The 21,648-nt window shown below is 36.7% G+C and overlaps 1 long non-coding RNA gene across 1 annotated transcript in view; it reads right to left on the reverse strand.

Annotated features, from left to right (window-relative positions):
- Positions 1-4,381: 4,381 nt before the first annotated feature.
- LOC125395078 (uncharacterized) overlaps positions 4,382-21,648 on the reverse strand; it is a 52,402-nt gene continuing 35,135 nt past the window's right edge. The window contains exon 3 of the long non-coding RNA XR_007230439.3: positions 4,382-5,480. This is a non-coding gene — a long non-coding RNA (uncharacterized LOC125395078). The remainder of the gene's footprint in view (positions 5,481-21,648) is intronic.

Here is a 21,648-nt window from a genome sequence, read left to right on the forward strand (position 1 = left end):
ACTGAAATCCAAAAAGGATGTACCAGCTTACATTCCCACCAGCAATGCAGAAGTGTTTCCTTCTCCCCACAACCTCCCTAGCATAAGTTGTCATCAGTGTTTTTGATCTTGGCCATTCTTACGAGTGTAAAATGGAATCTCAGACTGGTTTTGATTTGCATTTCTCTGATGGCTAAAAATGTTGAGCATTTCCTTAAGTGTCTTTCAGCCATTTTAGGCTTCTCTGTTGAGAGTTCTCTGTTTAGATCTGTACTCCATTTTTTAATTGGATTATTTGCTCCTTTGATGACCAATTTCTTAAGTTCTTTGTATATGTTGGAGATCACTTCTTTGTCTGATGTAGGGCTGATGAAAATCTTTCCCCTTTTTGTAGGCTGTCGTTTTATCTTGTTGACTGTATCCTTTGCTTTACAGAAGCTTTTCAGTTTCAGGAGGCCCCATTTATTGTTTCTCTCAGTGTCTGTGCTACTGGGGTTATATTTAGGAAGTGGTCTCCTGTGCCAATGCGTTCAAGTGTACTTCCTACTTTCTCTTCTATGAGGTTCAGTGTGGTTGTCTTTATGTTGAGGTCTTTGACCCATCTGGACTTGGGTTTTGTGCATAGTGATAGATATGGATCTATTTTCATTCTTCTACATGTTGATATCCAGTTGTGCCAGCACCATTTGTTAAATATGCTTTCTTTTTTTCCATTTTATATTATTTGCTTCTTTGTCAAAAGTCAGGTCTTTGTAGGTATGCGGATTAATATCTGGATCTTTGATTCCATTCCAATGCCCCCCCTGTCTGTTTTTATGACAATACCAGGCTGTTTTCAGTATTGTAGCTCTGTAGTAGAGTTTTGAAGTCAGGAATTGTGATGCCTCCAAAAGTTCCTTTATTGTACAGGATTGTTTTGGCTATCCTGACAAACCCATCTATTTCTTATAGTTCACTATGTCCCAGGAAATTCTGAGCAAAAGATATCAACCTAGAGAAATGCTTGAGAAATAATTTTTAAGACCAAAAAAAACCTTATAAGCATTTAGAGCATCTACGTGTATTACATGACACTCAAAAGAGCAAACGACTTCAGCTTTGTATGCTAGAGAGTTCAGTGGAGAGGAATATTTCTCTTTGTTCCCTTCTTTATCAGTTTTCAACAGGATTTTGTGAACCATTCTACAACTACAAAAGCATCTGAAGACTGGCTTAGCCAACATAGTGCCAGAGGTTGGGGAGTGGGGGGTATTCTTCTGCTTTTTTTCTTAAGTTGATTTATTTTTGTGAAATTATTTGGAAACCTGCAATCACATTTTGACTTCTCTTGATCTGTAAGATTCTCGTGGTCTGATGATGACCTCTTACTACTGTTCTTCCCTCCTGACATGAGGTTTTTCCTCCTTGCTAATTTTAACTTTATCAGAGCTCAATTGAAATATCTGTCATTATAAGGCCTTTGTGTTTTAAGAAATAGATCCTTTTTGGCTCTTTTATTTATTTTTTTAACAGACAGGTTTTTTTTTTCTTAAAGTCAGGGTCTCACTATGTAGCCCTAGACTGGCATGGAAGTTTCCATGTAAACTAGGCTGCCCTTAAACTCTAGAGATCCACCTGCGTCTGTCTTCCTACATGATAGGATTAAAGGCATGCACTGCCACACAGCCTAAAACACAGTGGTTAATTGTCACAAAGTAGGCCATACTGCCTTCACCATATACATCCACTTATACCCAAGAGTCCTTCCATATCCCTCAAGAGGAATATGAATCTTCTTGTAGTACAAATCTAATTGGTCTTAGTGTTTTAACAAATAAAGGCATCTCTCCTTTCAAACAAAACATCAAAAGTCACTCAGCTAATTTCATTAGAAAATTGTTTCAACACATTATGGGGCATAATTATCTGTATGCTATAGATAGTTAAACAATATAGTAATACATATATACATATATATATATATATATATAGCTATAGGGAAGAAAAAATAGAAAGTTCTCTATTTTGCGCATTGATAACTTCTAACAAGCCTGGATAGTACATATCAAACATGTATAAGAAAACCGCACACATTTGAGAGCAGAAAGACTGAACAGACTTGACAATGAGGGCTCTGTTCTTAATGATTCCTGCGTCTCACAATCACACCTAAAGCAACCGACAACTGCAAAGACATGCTATGGAAAATGCTTCAAATGTTTGCAGTAGACAGAAGCCTACAGAGCTAAAAGCCCAGAGCTAGCAAAGCTCACACTGGACAAACAGTAAGGAATTATAACAAGGCCCATTACAGTCAAACTTATGAAATCAAAGACAAAGAAAAAAAACTGGTAAAACTGGTGTAATAGATACAACAGCTTCCTGGGCAGGAAAATTTGTTTGAATGACAATGAATTCCTTATCAAAACCCTTGGGACAAAGGAAAGTGTCACACTTTTTCCAACTTTGAAAAAAAAAAAGTAGAACAGCCACCTAAGAACATGCTATCCAGAGAACATATCCTTCAGAAATAAAGGGGAGCACAAGGCATTCTCAAGCTGAGCACAGTCGAGGGAATTGTTCAGTGACCTATTCTGAAGTCATTAGTTAGGAAAGTCTCTAAACAAAAAGAAAACAAGATCCTTGAAACAACATAATATGCCAAAATACAGGTATGTGTCATAAAATTTTCTTCTGTGGGTTTCTAAAGGGTGTTTGATGGCTAAAGAAACACAGGAATGTCTGACATGACTGTAAACATTTGTAAGGAAGCATTTTAAACAAGCATTATAAAGTGTAGAGAGTAAAATGACATAAATAGAGGTAAGATTTTTGTATTTAATTTAACTCAGTAAAAAATGACACCAATTAACAATTATATGATGTAATAAGGTACTGTAGCAACTACTAGAAAAATGTTCTGTATTCTGCTATGTGAAACAGTTCAGTAGTAAAGTGCTTGCCTAGCATTCAACAGATCAAAACCCCCAAGTCGAATTCCTAGTGTACAAACACGCACATGTGCACTTGCGTACGTATGTACACACACACAAAGAATACAAGTAATATAAAATAGATTTTTAAATTATGTTGATATAATCCTCAGACAGACAGGGAAAAGGAAACAGAGAAAGGAGAACAAATTAATTTCTTTAAGAAAGAAAGAGGAGGGAGGGAGGGAGGGAGAGAGGGACGGAGGGAGGAAAGTAGGGAGGGAGGAGTCCAGTCTTTGCTCTCAGTATAATTTGGCAAAGAACCACCAAGAGTGTCGCCTACACATACCGCAATATGACCAAAGGATAGAGACTTCAAGATGTGCTTGTTTTGTAGCAGATCTTCGTGCTAGCCTTAGCAATATAACTAGAACACACCACTCCTAAATTGTCACTGATTAAAAAAATAGTCCATTCTGAATCAAAAAGTAGAATCATGTTTATGCTTTCCTAACTGAAGCCACACAAAATGATAGCTCTGTGGCCCCAGGACACAGAGTACCTGATTTCTTTGTTGGTAGCTCATAGCACACGTTTAGATAGAAGAGCCTTTGAGAAGCCCTTTGAAAGAGGAGTTTCTACACCTCTCTTTACCTCTGTTTTCACAAACTTATTTCACAGCAGCAAATTCCTTAGTTAGCAGACCACCCATTCGCCCACGCGTGCAGTCTATCGAAAATTGGAAGAAACAAGGCTTGAGAAATATTTCATGAGATTTGGGATATAGAACAAATACTCAGGTTTCATTGTATCCATAGACTTGCAAGGAACATTACAATCTACATTTTAAAAAAGCAACACCATTTGCAGTAGCACCAAAGATGAGATTTAGTTAAAAGTTTGATTATACAATCTAAGTATATGTAAGAGCTGTATATTTAAAACAGCAAAATACAGACAAAAGAAATCAAAACTTAGTTAAGTAAATAAACAGATACAGGGAGCTGGCATAATGGCTCAGTGAGAGAAGGTGCTTGCCTGGCAAGCCTGGCAACCTGAGTTCAAACCCCCAAAATCCAAGTGAAGGAGGAAGGAGAGAACTGACTCCTTGGTATAGTTTTCTTACCTCCACACACACCATGCCCATACATACAAATGCACATTGATGGATTTTCAGAAGCTTTTAAAAGAACTAAGCATGGATAATTCATCCCAACTTTATTTACTAGATGAGAATACACATGTGGGTAGAGGAGCCCTTGATTAGTAACTGTATTATCCAATAAATGGAAATGCTAATAATGTTTTCACATAGCACTGAATACCTGGAAACCCCATACTTCATTACATAAAGTGAGAATGAAACTATATTATATATACATATGTATATAAAACATGGACCTAGTTATTTATTATATACACACAAAAACAGCATAACAAAATATTAATAGCAGTTACTTCTAGAAGTTGTGATCAATTTTTCACTTTATTCTTCATACTTTCCAGCATTTTAATCAAAATAATAAACATTATTTTCAAATGACACATGAAACAGAACAGTTTCTTCCTTCTAAGAATTCCACTCTGTCCTTCAGGTAGCACATCATTATTAATAATAATGCTTATGGAGCAGAAGTAATCTCTTTTCATCATGACACATTTCGTATTCATGCAAAAATAATTGCAATAGCTATTCTTCTTAACAAGAAGATGTGTTCAGGTTGGATCATTTTTACCAAACGCCTAATGTTAGTATGTAAAGGAGAGTCTGACTTTGAAGGGGAAAAAAAACTGTGAAAGGCACCAAAATGTTAAAATCATTAATTACCTAGGGAGAGGGGAAGGGAGGCTGGAAGTGATGAGATTGAGATTGGCCCAAAGATTCAGAGTTTATATAAAGACAGCCTAGAAGCGTATCTACATGTAATCCAGTAAATCCTACAACCACCAACACCCTGACACTCATACTCACTGTCAGCTCCACCACGTAAGTGTCTTCCAAATCCTTACCTGCTTTTTGTCCCACGAGTCCCTTAAGTCCTGCGATTGCCTCGTTTTCCCTCACAGGATCTTCTGCTCCAAAAATATCTCCACTAAAACACATGTCTAAGGGACATTTTCACAACATTATTTCCGAAACCAGTGAGTAACAGACCATAGCTTTGCAAGGAGTTAACTCTTTCGTGTTCTTTGTTGTAGGTAACTTTAGGGTGTGCACACCAGTACAGAAAGGCTCTTTCTGGACCTACGGTTTCTCTTCAAGTAACATTTCTTCTGTAGCTTCCAGTTTGTTGGTTTTTCTTCAATTTGGTTCTGAAGAATTGTATTTTTGGTTTTCCTCAATTGTATTTTTCCATGTGAACTCTACAACTCTAATCCATGGCACCATAAATTGTTTTAGGATATGTATTGTCTCTGAGACCCTGTGAGCTTTTATCTCATCCCAGAACAGACAGCTCAACAGGATGAACCGGAGCCATTCTCATGTCTGCTGTTCCTTTTCACATAGATCCCGGTTTCAGATAGTTGCAAAATGCTCTTTCTCATGTAACATTGTGCCCTTCTTTAGTGAACTTTCCAGCTCAGCTTCTAAAAGAAAGAAAGGTGGGTCTCTCAGAGCACGCACTTACATTTGAAACTTTTTTTGTAAAGGTTTTCTTCCATAATTATAAGGGGAACGTTCTTTATCATTATCAATTCAATGTAGAAGGGGAAATACAGTCTTTCAATCACACTGAGGCTCCTGTCTCAGCTCCACAGAATGTTTAATGACTCTGTGACATCATTTACCCTCTCTAAGTCTCCATTTACTTTTATGCAATGAAACTGTAAAACCGCCTTTCTCATGGGATATAATGATGAACAAATGACATTAATTAACCACGCTCTGTAACTCTTAAAATTTTTCAAAATTATTTTACTCTACTTTGATCTATTAACACTAAAAATTACTATCCATTGAGCCTGACAGAGTCCAAGAGAAACTCACGTAAGTCTTATCAACAGAGAGCAAAACAATGTATTCCCACTGGCAAGCTGTAAAAGATATACTTGGTTTAAATTCTAAGTTCCCCATTGACCTTTCTAAATTCTAAGCTGGAGGCATTCACTTTCTATTTCACAAAGGTCAATTATGATATAACCACCATAAGGTTGGTTAAATATTTTCTTAATTTTCTTCAAATGACTTCCACAACGGAAGTAGCTAGAAATACAAATGGTTGGCTAAATATATACATATATGCACCACACATGTATAAATTTGAATGTAATATAAATATTGCATTTCTGTATGCCTATCAGTATGTGCATGTGTGTGGAACATTTAGACACAGATACAGAGACATCTATGATATTCTCCCTCTCCCTCTCTCTGTGTGTTTGTGTGTGTTTACCTCCAGACTACATGAATGTGTGAATACATGAATGCATTTATGTGTAGATAAATAAATTGATTATTTTAGTACAACAAAATAAATAAATAAATATCTGTTTAAGTACAACAAAAAAAATACAAATGCATTGATATTCCATCCATTAGTGACAAATTCACTAACATGATCAAATTCACCTTATACCTAACTTTGACTAGATACCAAATACAGGTAAGTAAAATCTAATATGTGCCTCAAAAGTCAAGTAGTTAAGAGAAAAATCATAAAATTTTCTGTGAATGTATCAACGGTAACATGCTCATTATCCTCATATAAAAATATGTAATATTACGGGTATTCCTGGTAGGTTTCACTCTCTGTTAAAGAAACAAATAGATAATTTGTCCCAGTTCCCCTATGAAACTTTTGTGTTGCCAATCGGAACTGACTCCCCTCTTATGAACAAGGTGACCCCCACTTTGAAGTTAAGAAACACCAGCAGGCCTGGAGCGAGATGTGCTTTCACCATGCTCACAGCCCTGATTGTTTTAAGAGCTGTTGAAGGGAAAGGTAGAGAGAGTTGAGTGCCTACCACAAAGTCACAGACACACTACTGAGACAAAAATCTATTTTGACCTTGGTTCCCATTCCATCTGTTCTAGTGACTAGAGTTAGTTCTCAGGTTCATGATGAGTCAGTTCATTTACATCCACAGAAACATTTGCAGTAGGGAACACTTGGCAGTAGCACAACCTAATACGGAAACCCAAAGAGAGCGATGGTTTTGCTGAAGACACAGTCATAACCTGGGTAAATGTGATGAAGGTGCTATCCTGGGCTCATGCACTGAAAGAACCCCAGTGCCCTGAGGTGACCTCCAGACCAACTGTGTCTTACTAGATGGATCCCCGGCCAAATGTTACCAACTTAGGAAAAAAATCAACTAAAAAATACCAACAGCAACTCTGAAATGGAGATAAGTCACAAAATTTTGTATTTTGTGTAGTGACATTTCATTTGTATATTAATAAATAAAGCTTGTCTGAAGATCAGAATGCAAAACAGCCACACTAGCCAGCCATGTGGTCCAGGCAGTGGTGGCACACACCTTTAATCCCAATAGCCACACTAGTTAGCCATAGAGGCCAGGCGGTGGTGATACACACCTTTAATACCAGCACTAGAGAGGAATATAAAGTAGGAAGAAAAAGGAACTTGCTCTCTTTCAATCTGAAGATTTCATAGAGGTAAGAACTCTCTAGAGGCTTGAGTGCTTTGCTTTTCTGATCTTCCAGTTGAACCCCTAGATCTGTCTCTGGGTTTCTATTATTCGTGTTACAGTCGGTGTTCAATATTTGGAGTATGGATCACAAAAAAGCCATTTGCCTGTGACCTTTTCGACACCAGCACAGACCAGAGATGTACATGGGAGCTCCCACTGTGTAATGATATGTCCCACCCAGTCCCATAGTAGTTCAGTCCCAAAGAAACACAGAGAGGATTATATTAATTATAAACTGTTTGGCCTATTAACTCAGGCTTATTATTTTTATTATTATTAACTAGTTATTACAATTTAAAATAACCCTTAATTCTTATCTATGTTTAGCCACATGGCTTGGTAACTTTCATCAGTGAGGGATTCTCATGTAGTGGCATTTATTTATATTTTAATAAATAAAACTTGCCTGAAGATCAGGGAGTAAAACAGTCCCACTGGTCAGCCTTACAGACCAGGCAGTGTTGGACACACACACATTTAATTCCAGTAGCCACACTAATTGCTATAGAAATCAGGTGATGCATGCCTTTAATCCCAGTGGTGCCTGTGTTTAATCCCAGTCCTGAAAAGAGTTATAAAATGGGAGGAGACAGTTCTCAAGCTCAGTCTCATTCTGAAATTACAAGAATCAGGATCACCATTTCAGACTGAGGTCGAGGTAAGATCCAGTGGCTGGCTATTTTGCTTTTCTGACCTTCAGGCTGAACCCCAATTTCTCTCTCTGAGTTTTTATTAAGTGAGCTTCAGTTTCATCTTGCTTCCACTGCGTCTGGTTGGTGACTGCGTCTCAGAATTTCTTCTTCCCAGAATTCTGAGTCTTGTTGCCCTGCCTACACTTCTTCCCTGGCTACTGGCCAATCAGCGTTTTATTAAACCAATACAAGTGACAAATCTTTACTGTGTACAAAAACATTATCCCACAGCACCAATGGAGTTGCATGTCGGGCTCCAGTCCCACCCGGCCTCTGAGCAAGTTTGGGAATTTCATGTTGTAGCCTCTCTGAAACAGTCTTCAGCTGCCATCCAAACTCCAGAAGTACCTGGACTCCAAGCATCACAGGACATATCCACGCTAGATTGGCTGGTTCTGCCTTCTGGCAACCATCGGCCACAGGTGCTTTTTCTTAACAATCACCTGTGCGTTTTTCAGACAGCCGTCTCTCTCTGTCTCTCTGTCTCTCTGTCTCTGTCTCTCTTCTCTCTCTCTCTCTCTCTCTCTCTCTCTCACACACACACACACACACACACACACACCAAGGGTTGTGGACTTTCCATGAAGCCCCTTCTGGGGCTGCTGCCACACTACATAGATACCTTAAAATCTAGTCAGGCCTAAACAGTTCTACACATTAGCAATAAGCCTCATATCTTCATCAATATCAATGGTAGTTTTGGTAAGACATTTGGGAATTTTTTTTAAAACTATTTTATTGATTTTATTGAGCTATACATTTTCCTCTGCTTCTCTCCTTTTCTCTCCCCTCCCCTTTAACCCTCTCCCATGGTCCCCATGCTCCCAATTTACTCAGGAGATTTTGTCTTTTTCTACTTCCTGTGTAGATTAGCTCCATATATGTGTCTCTTAGGGTCTCTAGGTTCTCTGGGATTGTGAATTGTAGGCTGGTTAAAAGGAGAATTAGTTAAAAGAGAGAGTATTTTCCCACATTAAAAATGGGGAAAACCACTACAATGGAGGAATTTGAGTCTTTGTATGATAATATGCAGCCCAGTTAGAAAATGGAACAATTAAATGGGAGGATATCTAATTTAGATGGGATTTTTGTAATGTCAATTGTAAACATTATCAGCTTTATTGTTTTTATCTTATCACTTAAAAACTTATTAATCTGAGTATTAAGATATAACCTGAAAACCCTAATAAAACAGATCACAGAGATATTCAAATTCAGACAGAGAAATTTAATGGAGAACCAGTTTCAGTGCTGTATTATAAGAGTATAGAGGAACAGCATAAAGTTTTCAAACAACCAAGCTAAATATATTCAATAATCTTGAAGGAATTGCCAAATGGCAGAGGCTCTGTTACAACTAACTGGGCTCCTGTACTGACATTAGATTTAAAGAGAATCGAGGATGCAAGAGTCTCATGTGACATATATTCACCTTTTGTGAAGCAAATGTTAAACTCATTGTCAGTTGTAATAGAATTATCCATAAGGACTGGATAGAATTAGTTAAAGCTGTTTTAGAGCCTGGTCCACAATTACAGTGGAGTAGATGGTTCAGAGAAGAGGCTAAGACTATTGAACAACTGAATAAAGCTAGATGTATGGATGGTGTAGGAGGGTCTTCTTTCTATGTCTTGTTTCATTAGTCAAATAAAATACTGCCTTGGTCTTTTGGTAGGTTTGAATTTAGATAGTTGGGGAAGACAGGACTGGATGCTGGGAGAAAAAAAGCAGAGTCAGGCAGATGCCATGGCTCTCCTCTCTGAGATGGATGGTGGTTAGACTCACACCAGTCAGCCACAGTCAAGTGGCGATACAGATTATTAGAAATGGGTTGAATCAATATGTAAGAACTATTCAATGGAGAACTAATGGGCCAGGCAGTGTTTAAATGAATACAGTTTCCATGTAATTATTTCAGGCATAAGCTAGATGGGTGGCTGGGAGGTGAGTGGGATGGAACAAAGGCCTGCTCCCTTCTTACTACTCATGGAAATCTCCCAAGATCAAATTTTTGGAGAAGGAAATTATGCTACTATAGAAAGGCAAGCTGTATATAATGACCATACCCTGAATTTATGTCAGGCAACATATTTGAATATTTCGAACAGAATTGGAGAAATGGGAAATAAAATTGAGTCACTAAAGTTATACAGGGCCCAAAAGAAGCCTTTGCATATTTCTACTAGAATTGATTTAGTAGCAAATAGAATGATATCAAATTCAGAAGCCAGACAAATGATAATTGAATCACTGGCTTTTGACAATACCAGTTCTCTATGAAAAAGATAATGAGCCATTAAAGGCAAGGTCAGCACCTTTGGAAGAATGGATTCGAGATACAATTAATACTGAATGTCATGAACATGATGTATATGAGAAAAAAAAGTGATTTCCAGAGGTTTGAGTAAAAATCGAAATGTCATATGTTATAATTGTGGTAAACAAGGTCACTTAAAGTGGTTTTATAGACAGGCCATTCCTAAAAACAATGTTTTTTCTAACATTGCTTAGAAAATATGCTGAAGACCTCAGATTTTTTTTTAAAAAAAACATCATGTCAATAGCAATGGTTTAATAAAAAGACTTTTCTATCATGTCAATAAGACAAGGAAATTATAAGGAGGTATCCTATCTGCAGGAAGCATCCCAAAGAGTACTCAAAGAAATGAAATTTGGCAGATGGATGTGCTCCATTTTGTAGAATTTAGAAACTAAAATATGTATATCACACCATTGATACCTATTCAGGTTTCAATGGGCAACTGTTTTGAGTTCATAAAACTCTCATTTGGTAATCACACATTTGCTAAAAGTTGTAGCCATCATGGGTATACCTGCACAAATAAAGAAAGACAATGCTCCAGCATATGTGTCTAAGAAAAATAGTTTTTTGCTTACTATAATATAAAACATATTACAGATATACCACAAAATCCTACAGGGCAGGCAGTTATAGAAAGTTCAAATCAAACTCTAAAGTATATGTTAAATAAACAGAAAGGGATAATAAATACCCCAGAAATTGATTGCATAATACTTTTTTAACTTTGAATTTTCTAAATGCTAATGAGAAAGGCACAGCAGCTGTGGAAAGACATTGGATAGTAGAAAAAAACTACAAAATTAAATCAGTCAATATACTTTAAAGATGTACTGGTCTCAGAATGCAAACCAGGACATGTGTTATGTTGAGGAAGGGGTTTTTCTTTTGTTTCCAAAGGGGGAAAAAAGCTATGGATATGATCAAATTGATAAAAATTTGATTTGAACATGAGATATCTCTTAACTAGAAGAGATGATAGTTCACCAAACTTTATAGCCATTTAATTTAAACTAACCTATAAAACTAAACAATGCTTTTCATTTGATCAGATATAACTTGCCAAAAATGAATCTCCCCAAAATTAGGGTTGGGGAGGATTTTTATTTCTGTCTTTTTAGGAAAATAAAGGCATCTACATAAGGAATATGAAGACCACTGAACAAATGAGACATCTAAAGAAAAAGGACAAATCATCCAGAAAAAAAAAATCTCATGAAAAGGAGTAAATCCACCTCTTAGTATATCACATTTCCAACAGGATAAAATTTTATAATTTTTTAAAATGTTTGTTTCTGCTATTCCCTACAGGCATATAATGCAAATTGTCTTTTTGTAATCCAATTAAATTAAAGATTAAAGCTGGCTTTAGAGTTGGACAATGGCTCTTTCCACCTCTAAACCCAAGCATGCTTAATAAAGTAAAATCCAAAATCTTTGTTTCATGTCAGAAGAGTCTCCTGATATGGGACAGAAGAAAAAATTTAAGGACGATTTTACTGCCACTATTCTCATAATCTTTTGTTTTATATTGACTCTTTAACAACTTTTCTTGAGGTATAAATGTTATAAGATTAATACCTCAATTAAGTGTATATATATGCGTGTGCATATATGCAAACATATATTCTAAACTTTGTCATGATATTAATGGCATTAATTAACTAACTAATTCTAGAAAAAGGTTCAATTTACCGTCCTGCACAAGATTTCGGGTTTGAGCCTCTATCAGTTTTCTGAAGTGAACCATGATATGCCTAAAAATGACCTTTCAAGTCTCCAAAAGGAAGATGGGGTGCCAAAATAATGAGTCCTCCAGTACTATGATAACCCCACTAAATTTTAAAAACACCGCCTAAAGTTAGACAATGGACTATAAACTGCTCAGGACAATTTCAAGGTGGCTAGCTAAGATGATTCAGCCTAACACCCTTCTCTAGCTGCAATTCAACCTCGACACTTTCCATTACGCACAGACTATACCACAAACTATACAGCTACCTCTACCAGGATTTGACTATGAACCCAAATTTTTCTTTTCAGGATCCACAAAAGATACTGTCACCCCTGGACAAAGGGAAGTAAATTCAAGAATATGATGCCCACATTTCCAAGAGGTGGGGTGGGTGGGTTTTGGTTTGTCACTTGGTTATGACTGTTTGACATTGTTTAGGGTGAATGGTTACAAGTTATTGTTGGTTCCAGTCAGGAGGAAAGTTAAACAAAGGAGATTAGATGCAGAGTTCTTGCTTTAAAAAGAAAAATGGAGCTATATATACAATAGGAAAAAATAGTAGATTATTGAATCTACTCTGAAAAGAAATAAAAAGGAGGACATAGATATGATAAGATAAAAAGGTAGATTATTAATCTATTTTTCAGAAGCAACTACTTAGTTTTAAATGTTTATATTGGATTGGATTTTTGTATATTATGTACAAATTTTGTATATTGATACAATTTTGAGATTAATTTTGTTAGAACCAACTGTACACACATTTCTACTCTTGTATACAACTCATTTAACAATGTAGTAAAAATTTCTAGTACTTGAAAGTTATTATTACCAACTATTTAGGATAATAAGAAAATGCAGAGTAGTAGTTAATAACCTATTATAATCAAACTTGTAGTCATACTAGCTATGTTTTCAAGGTCAAACAAAGATATATTTTAGATAGTCAGGTCATCTTCAAACACCTTTTTTTAATGAAAATGAGACATGTCTGTTCCTGACATCACCAATCTACTTCAGAGAAAATAATGGGCATCAAAGAAATTCCACATGAAGTTTACTTTCTCTGTGGCAAAAGTAAGCCACTGGGCAAGAAAATGCCCTTACCTGAACTGCTGATAGTATGCTGTCTTAATTGGACAAGTAGGATACAAAAAAGTGACTGCCAAACATTGTCAGGACAAGGCAGGATATCAGTTCAGAATATCCTGCTTCATAGAAAAGCCTGTCAAATATACTAGGCCTGTAAGCTGGAGATGGATGCCCCAACATTGCAGGGAAACTCTGGGTGAGTGTCCGGGCAGCTGGCTGTTTCTGTCATTTCTTACAATTCTTGGAAGTTACTTACTTGCACTTCCTGCTTACCCAGTTAATATTATTTCCTCCTTGGATCTCTGAGGAAGTTGAAGACTAGATAGTTATAGTTTTACTTGTCTACCAGATGCAGAAATCAAGTTATGATAGAAAGTAAATTAGGTACAAGACTTTGTACTCACCAAAATTGGATAGATATAGATTATTTTCTTTGAATTTGTCAAATGCAAGTGGATTAGACATTATTGATTTATTACCTTTATATATTGTATATGTTATTGTACTTATTGTATATACCTTTTCTTATATTATTTATAGTCTTCTTTTAATTTTAAACAAAAAGGGGAAATATAGTGATATTTCATTTGTATTTTCATAAATAAAGCTCACTTGAAGATCAGAATGCAAAACAGTCACACTAGTCAGTCATGCTGGCCAGGTACTGGTGGCATACACCTTTAATCCCAGCAGGCACACTAGTTAGCCATAGAGGCCAGGTGGTATTGGTGCATACCTTTAATCCCAGTACTGGAGAGGAATACAAAGCAGGATGAAAAAGGAACTTGTTCTCATTCAGTCTGAAGATTTCATAGAGGTAAGAGCTCTCTAGTGGTTTGGGTGTTTTGCTTTCTGATTTTCCAGTGGAACCCCAAGATCTGTCCCTGGGTTTTTATTATTTGTGCTGCAGTGTTGAGTAGAGGTATATGCAAAACCAAAGAGTGGGATTACCCCATTTCCCTGAAGATGAGATGGGGCTCAGGAAGGAGATTCTCAGAGATCCCACATTTATCAATTTGGTCCAATCTACCTTCCTCTCCTGTTAGATATTTATACTACTAGTGTCCTAGGTGATCTCATCATCTGTTCTTGCCTTCCTACAATTCTACACACAAGCCACCATGGAAACACCTTTAAATTATGAATCTAAGCATGTAATTCCTCTACCTATAGCTAATGGAAGGCTTTCTACAATCATCTGAAGTAAAATTCCAATTATGTGTCAAGACAAATAATACCTCACTTCATATGAACTTGTACTAGATCTTTGTTCCCTAGTCCTATTTCTCAACAGCTTCCTCTGCCTCACCCACCCTGACCACCTTATCTTTCTGCAGACTCTACAAGTACCCACTGTTTTAGCATGCTAGGACTTGCTAATCTCACTGGATAAATCACTCTTCTACCAACATGCCAAATAAACCCTTCAGCTCTCTACACACAGAGATCAATATTCAGAATTGCTTCTTGTTATATGTATTTATGTATGTATGTATTTATGTATGTATGTGTAATTTCTATCTCCTTCCCTTATATCTCAGCAATGTTCTTAGCATCAGATACGTCTTTGTGTTGTTTATTTTCTTTCCTCCCTGAGTAGAATATGAGCTTTTCGAAAATGTATTCTGTTTATCATCATTACCACAACATGTCTAAAACCCAACGCAATGCCTAACACATACAAAGTGCCCAGTACACATTGTGAATGAATGAACATATCAATATAATTCCTGTTTTCAATGAACAATCAGCCAGTAGTGGCAATCCAGACATGCACAGCTAGCTATAATGCAAGCCAAGAGGATTTAACAAATTATAGGGTAGCACAATGAAGACAAAATTAAATCTAGCTAGGGTTAGAGAAGGGGCAGAGTTTTCTCACACATACCAACATTTGGACACACACCTGGGAGTCTGAATTAGGCTGAAACAGATAGATGAGATTTCAAAGAGAAGAGACACAGGGACCAGACCAGGCCCAGCACAAAAACCTGATTGCATAGAAGTGCTCAGTGTGTTCCAGGAGGAGCAAACAGTCCTGGGCGAGTGCCATCTGTGAGCTGAGTACAGGGAAGAGGATATGGAGTCTAGGTAAGGGGACATAGATTTTAAGAGCTATCAGCTTCTAGAAGTGATGCTGCTTTACTCAGTCAAAATTATTACTACTACTACTACTACTATTATTATTATTATTATCATTATTATTATTGGATTTGTGAGACAAGCATTCTCTGTATAACAGCCCTGGCTGTCCTGGAGCTATTTCTGTAGACCAGGCTGTACTCAAACTCACAGAGATCCACCTGACTCCACTGAGTGCTAGGATTAAAGTCACGTACCACCACTGCCAGCTCAAATAATGATTTAAAAACTTGTTCAGTGTCAGACTCTGTTGAGTGTAGAAATAGAATTCCCTGTATCCATGTCTAGGAAGTATACATCACAGCACAGGTTATACAAAAGGATAATCAGTTTCAACTACCCACCCTAATTTGTCCAATCTTTCTAAAACTTAGGTTCACTATTTAATTCTCCAGAATAGTCTTGATCCCTATCCTTGCCTATAAAATCTTTCTGGAGAACTCCCCTCTGCTACCTAAGCTCCTCACCCCTATATCTTATTGTCACTTTATAATTGTTGATATGTTTTTCAGATTAGGGTCAATAGTTGATCTGAAAGAGAAAAATCCTGAGAAAAAGCGATTTTCTTTAGAGTAGAGATTTTTTTTTAAGTCTAACCAAGTTACTTAGAGCCAAAAAGAAAGACACCTCAATCCTATTTCCTACCTGATGGGTGGAAATCTTCTAAAGTTAAGTCAATTGAACATGAGTGGAAGAAAACTGCCGAAAGAAACACACACCTGATGATTTACTACAACGTCGTGAAAACGTGTAAGAAATCTTTTTGGAATCTGTGTAAACAGTTCTTAGAACAGGAGTAGGGTAGAACAGTATGAAGAAGTAGCACGTGTGTAACAAAATACAGTGTGGTATTGTGCAGAGCAGTATTTATAGATGAGTCATTACGCCGCAGCACAGGCTTCTATGCTGTGCACCACTTGTGCTCCTGTAATCTCACCAGTTTAATAATAGCCAAATGGGAGAGGGTTTGTAACATGTTCTGCTCCCAGCCTTCTGCAAATCCTCTTCAAGATGTCAAGATGTTAGTTCTGACAAGTTCAAGTCACAATCAGGATAATTAGCATTTGACACTTTGCAGCCTCTTCACCAACAGTGCATGTTGTTCATTTGTCAACATATAGCTACAGTATAGAAAACATTTATCACATGAACAACATTTCAAATCATTTGGGAACATTTTGATAAGCTAAACACACTGAAGGGTGCTTCCATTACTGGTGGTTGTTTTCTTTCCCCCTCTGAGCTATTTCTATTTCATTAAATATGATTGGATAAGCTCAATTCATTTAATACTCCTCCAAATTCTTCTCTGATATGTAGGCATGGCATCACAAAATTGACTTGATAACCTTAAGAGATTAAATAAGCATTGATATAATTTTCACACAGACAAGATTCTGCCAGGTATCCATTTCTGAGTCATTGTAAGTGCATGAAGAAGATATTTGATTGCTTTGTGTAAAGGTTCATTTCTCTTTTATATAAAACAGTATGAGACTTGTGATACCACAAACCATTGGTAAAGTCTTATGGTATTTTTATCTAAACATATGCTTTCTCATGGGAGTTCAAAGATATGAACCTCTCTACTTTTCTCTTTTTATGTAAACATTTTCTTTGAAATAATTTAATAAAATTTCAGACCAACATGGGGTTCAAGTTCAAGAACCTATGGCACCTATATTGGTTATCCAGTTGACAAAAAAAAATCATAAGTGTTATATACAGTAATGAGGACTTACATCGTGTCAAATTAAGCACCAGCTATTTCTATTCATGAGTTTAATATTGAACTATTAAAAGCTCTTCCACCATGTTAAGCAGTCTCAATGGTCTAGTTACTGTGACAAGCCTATATAGCAGGACCTCTAAACCTTGCTAAGTTTACTTCCTCTTGTCACCAAGAAAAAAAATTGCCAACACCTGACGTTGCCTCTCTGTGTGACTTTAGTGGCTCCTAGTTCAGTGTTTTTCACCATGGTTGACCTACCCCTTTACATAGAAGCCAATAAATACCTGCTAAGAGACACTTGATAAGTCCTCGCAATGTCAGATGGAGATCACATGTATGCAGTCCCCAGTCATGTAGTTCTGAAATTTAATGTAGCATTGTACAGAGAGAAAACCAACATAATCAGGAAAAACCTGTGATCAGTAAGATAGCACACTTAAAGAAATGACATCAGTATATTTCATGGCAATTTTCCTAAAACTGACATCCAAGATATTTTTTTGCCTCAGAATCCTAATACATTATTACAGTCTTTGGGAATGAGTGTTTTTTAAATTTAAAAAGCTAAAATCAGTATAAACACTGAGAAACTTTAATTGAATTGAAATACATGAAGGGATTAGGTCACAGAAAGATAAATGTATCTTTAAGCAATGTGTACCTGATAAATTGTCCATAATCAAAAGTCCTCCCACAGTCCCACTTCTGACTAAACAACCTTCGAATGAAGAAACTTACAAAAGTGTAGTTATATATCTGGGTTGGAAATAGAATGAAGTGGTTTTTTTTGCATTTCTCTGTCTCTTGTCTATATAGTCCTTCCTTGTAAAAAAAAATTAAAAACAAGAAGGGAGAAAGACAAGGAGTAGGAGGAGGAGGAAAAGCAGTAGGAGGAGGAAGAGCAGGAACAGGAGAATGAGCAGAAGGAGGAGGAGCAGGGAGAAGCAAGAGAAGAAAGAGCAGGAAAAAGAGAAACAGAAGGAAGAGGTACAGAAGGAGGAGAAGGAGGAGGATATAGGAATATTAAAGAAGTCCACAATTCCCCAGAATGGAGTTTAATAAAAGTTTATTTATTTGGGGGAAAAGGGGAGGAGGACATGAACTCTTTTTTCCTGTGCTTATAGTATCTCAGGCCATGCCCAAATGGACTGATATATAAAAGGTTATTGTCCTAAGGAGTTCCCCCAATACCTCCCCCTTTTGTCTAATAAGAGGATTCTAAGCCTAATACAAAACTATATACAATAAGAACAAATATCAAGTATTGTCCAGGGAAAATAAGAGGCAAAAACATACAAAAAAATTAGAACTACAACCAGAATGAACAACTTCAAGCAAGAAACATATGCTAAATGCCCAGTCTAAGATAATTGGCAAATAGCAGAGATTATTTTAATAGTTATCCTATCCTGAGGAGTCTAAGTCTTATATTTAAAATGTCTTGGCTATATCATGAGAAAAAAGTAGCTATGACTATCTATTCTTCATCCCCATCAAAGACCTGAGAAGGTAAATAATATTACCTGAGTAAGCAGGAGTACAATCAAGCAACTTCAAAAAGGTGCAATAAATGACAGAGGCAACTGGCTACCTGGGCAATCACCCAAAGTTTCATTTGCAACATAAGGTTTAGAGTATCTGACAGACCATTTTTAGAGGCAGGAAAATTTGAAAAATTGTCCTACTCTGTCTTGGCAAGATTTGGTAGTTGTTTTTGCTTTTATTCTGCTTGACCATTTCAGACAACATGCATATTATCATCAGTTGAGGCAAGGGCAGTTTTTTGCCCAAAGGCCAGTTTTGCCTAGAAGAAAACAAGCTCCAAGTAGAGTGTCTTTGGTGCCCAACATTCTCTTGAGAATAAATTCGTGCTGCCAGGGGCAATTGTGTCTCATATAAACAGAATCGTGAGTTATTTAAATGCCATATTCTATAGTTCTTTGACATGTTTGAAGATTACCCATCTATGTGGAATACACTCTCTGTACACATAGAGAACCTGACTAGTCTAACTATACATATGAAAACCATGGGTGACTATTGACCTCTAATTCCTAATACCTGTATATAACTTAAAGGCTACGGCTTCACATTATAAAATCAAACAATCTTTAAACAAATATGCACCAAATAAAAACAATGACCTCAAAATGTAAACAATACAAATAAGTATCTTGATCAGAAGTAGAAATGTATGGTGCAATGTGATAAATATCTATAACTAATAGTTCACAAATAGATACACTAATCTACCTATTATCCCTTCCCATCCATTCCCCCCTTTCTTAAAAAAAAGATATCCCTGAGCCTACTGCATTTCCACCCCCAATTCTATACAACTTATAACCAACCCCTAACAGATGACAATTGTCCCTAACCTGAGGACAAACTCTGATGGGAGAAGGGCCATCGTTTTCTAGAATTACTTCCAGATGTCATGGGGGTGGTGCTTTTTTGATGGAATCATATGAAATGATGGTTAAGTTTCAAGATTACTGTCTGGTACAGTTGCAGACAGTCTCTGAGTAGTCGGTAGGAGGAAGTATAGAAGCACAAGCAGGAGCCAGAGCAGGAGGAGGAGGACAATGCTAACAACAACAATAACTTTTACAAACATTATTGCTTTTGATCTTCACAAATAAACTAGTGATGTGGGTTAATTGTCTGACCTATCAGGGAAGCAAATTTGTAGATCTACTTGAAGGGTTGTATCCTTATCTCCTTTCACTGGCTCAGAGTCCCAGGCTGTCCACAGTGGGACCAAGTCGGACAAGATGCATTGTCAAGACTGAAGGCACATGTGCATAACTAGTAGCTTTCAACACTTCTATTGCTGTGATCCTGTGATACAGTTAGTCATGTTGTGGTGACCCCAAATTATAAAATTATTTTGTTGATATTTCATAACTATAATTTTGCTACTGTTGTGAATCATATTGTAAATATTTGATATGTAGGATATTCGATATGTGATCCCTGCAAAAGGGATGTTTAGCCTCCAAAGGGGTCTCAACCCACAGGTTGAGAACACAACCACTGTTTTAAAACAAACATAAGAAAATTTCTATTTGAATTTTATAAATTCAGAATACACATATCTAATCCTTCTTCTGTTAATAGGAGTAAAATCTAGGCATACAAAGAGTCTAATCTGGCATTAAAGATCAGAGAGAAAAATGTAAAGAAAAAGAATACAGTTCATCTTTCAGCAGATGGGGGGTAAGAAAACACATTAAACTGCATATGCAGCTGGACAAATTTAGAGAAACTTTTCAGTGTCCTATTTTTGCCGAACTGTTTTCTAAGGTCAGGTTTCTGCTTAGGAATATTGAAGTATTACAATCCTCAGATCTCTGGCATTTATAAGCTATTTTTCTCTGGTTGAGATCCTTAGATAATAGCACCTACTTAAAACTTTTTAGACATATCTGTGTTTTTCTCTCGACATCTCTAGTTGAGGATCCTTCACAGCATCTCATTATCAGTCTTGTTACACTCATCTCATTATCGTCTCTGTGCTTCCATGACCTACACAGCCTGTCTCTTGATAAATGGCACAATCATGCCTATACTCCCAATCCACAAACTTGGTCCCCTGGTTAGTTTCTTTCCTTTGTCATCTGTACCTTACTTGGTCCCATTGATATTACTTCTATGGCATTACATATCACATACATAAACACACACACACACACACACACACATTCACAGGCATGCATGCACACACTCACACATTGCTCTAACTCCATTGCTGTTATTCCAATTGTTTCAGGTAATAAGACCTTCAATTCTTGCAGGAACTCTTCAGAAGACCCCAGGGATAGGTTTCAGTTCTTAAACATCACGCAGTTGTTCTGTGAGCTGCCCTGCAACCTCATCTGAGGTGCAGCTCACTTCTTGGGGATCCCCAAATCCCACCGTTTTATTCACTCAAATTTCCTCTTTCGAACACTCTGCATGACTACACTACCCTATGTTCTGAAGTTCTATCATCCATTCAGGACTCCATTCACAGGTACCTAATTCCCTACTATGCCCAAGGTTCCCTTGCCTGGCCATGGTTTTGGGTACTGCTATTACTTGAGATCAGTTTGGTTACAATTTTCATTCCATGTTTTTCATGTCTTTTCTCTAAAGTTTATTTGTATTATTTTTATCATTTTATTGGCTACTGTTACAACTTTATTATGTACATTTAACAACAAAGTACAAAATTATTCAATATCTTAATCCTTTATCTAAACATCATAAGAAACCAAAACACATTTAAATTTAACTCCTTTTAAATTCTAGTGCCCAAACCTGACCCATATATTATCATTGTCATAAAAGTAAATAAAATAAATAGTTGGAAATGAAGTTTTAAGGAAAAAAACATATAGGTAACC

Source organism: Myodes glareolus, chromosome 21 (genome assembly GCF_982192425.1).
Source record: "Myodes glareolus chromosome 21, mMyoGla1.1, whole genome shotgun sequence".
Classification (NCBI taxonomy): Eukaryota; Metazoa; Chordata; class Mammalia; order Rodentia; family Cricetidae; genus Myodes; species Myodes glareolus.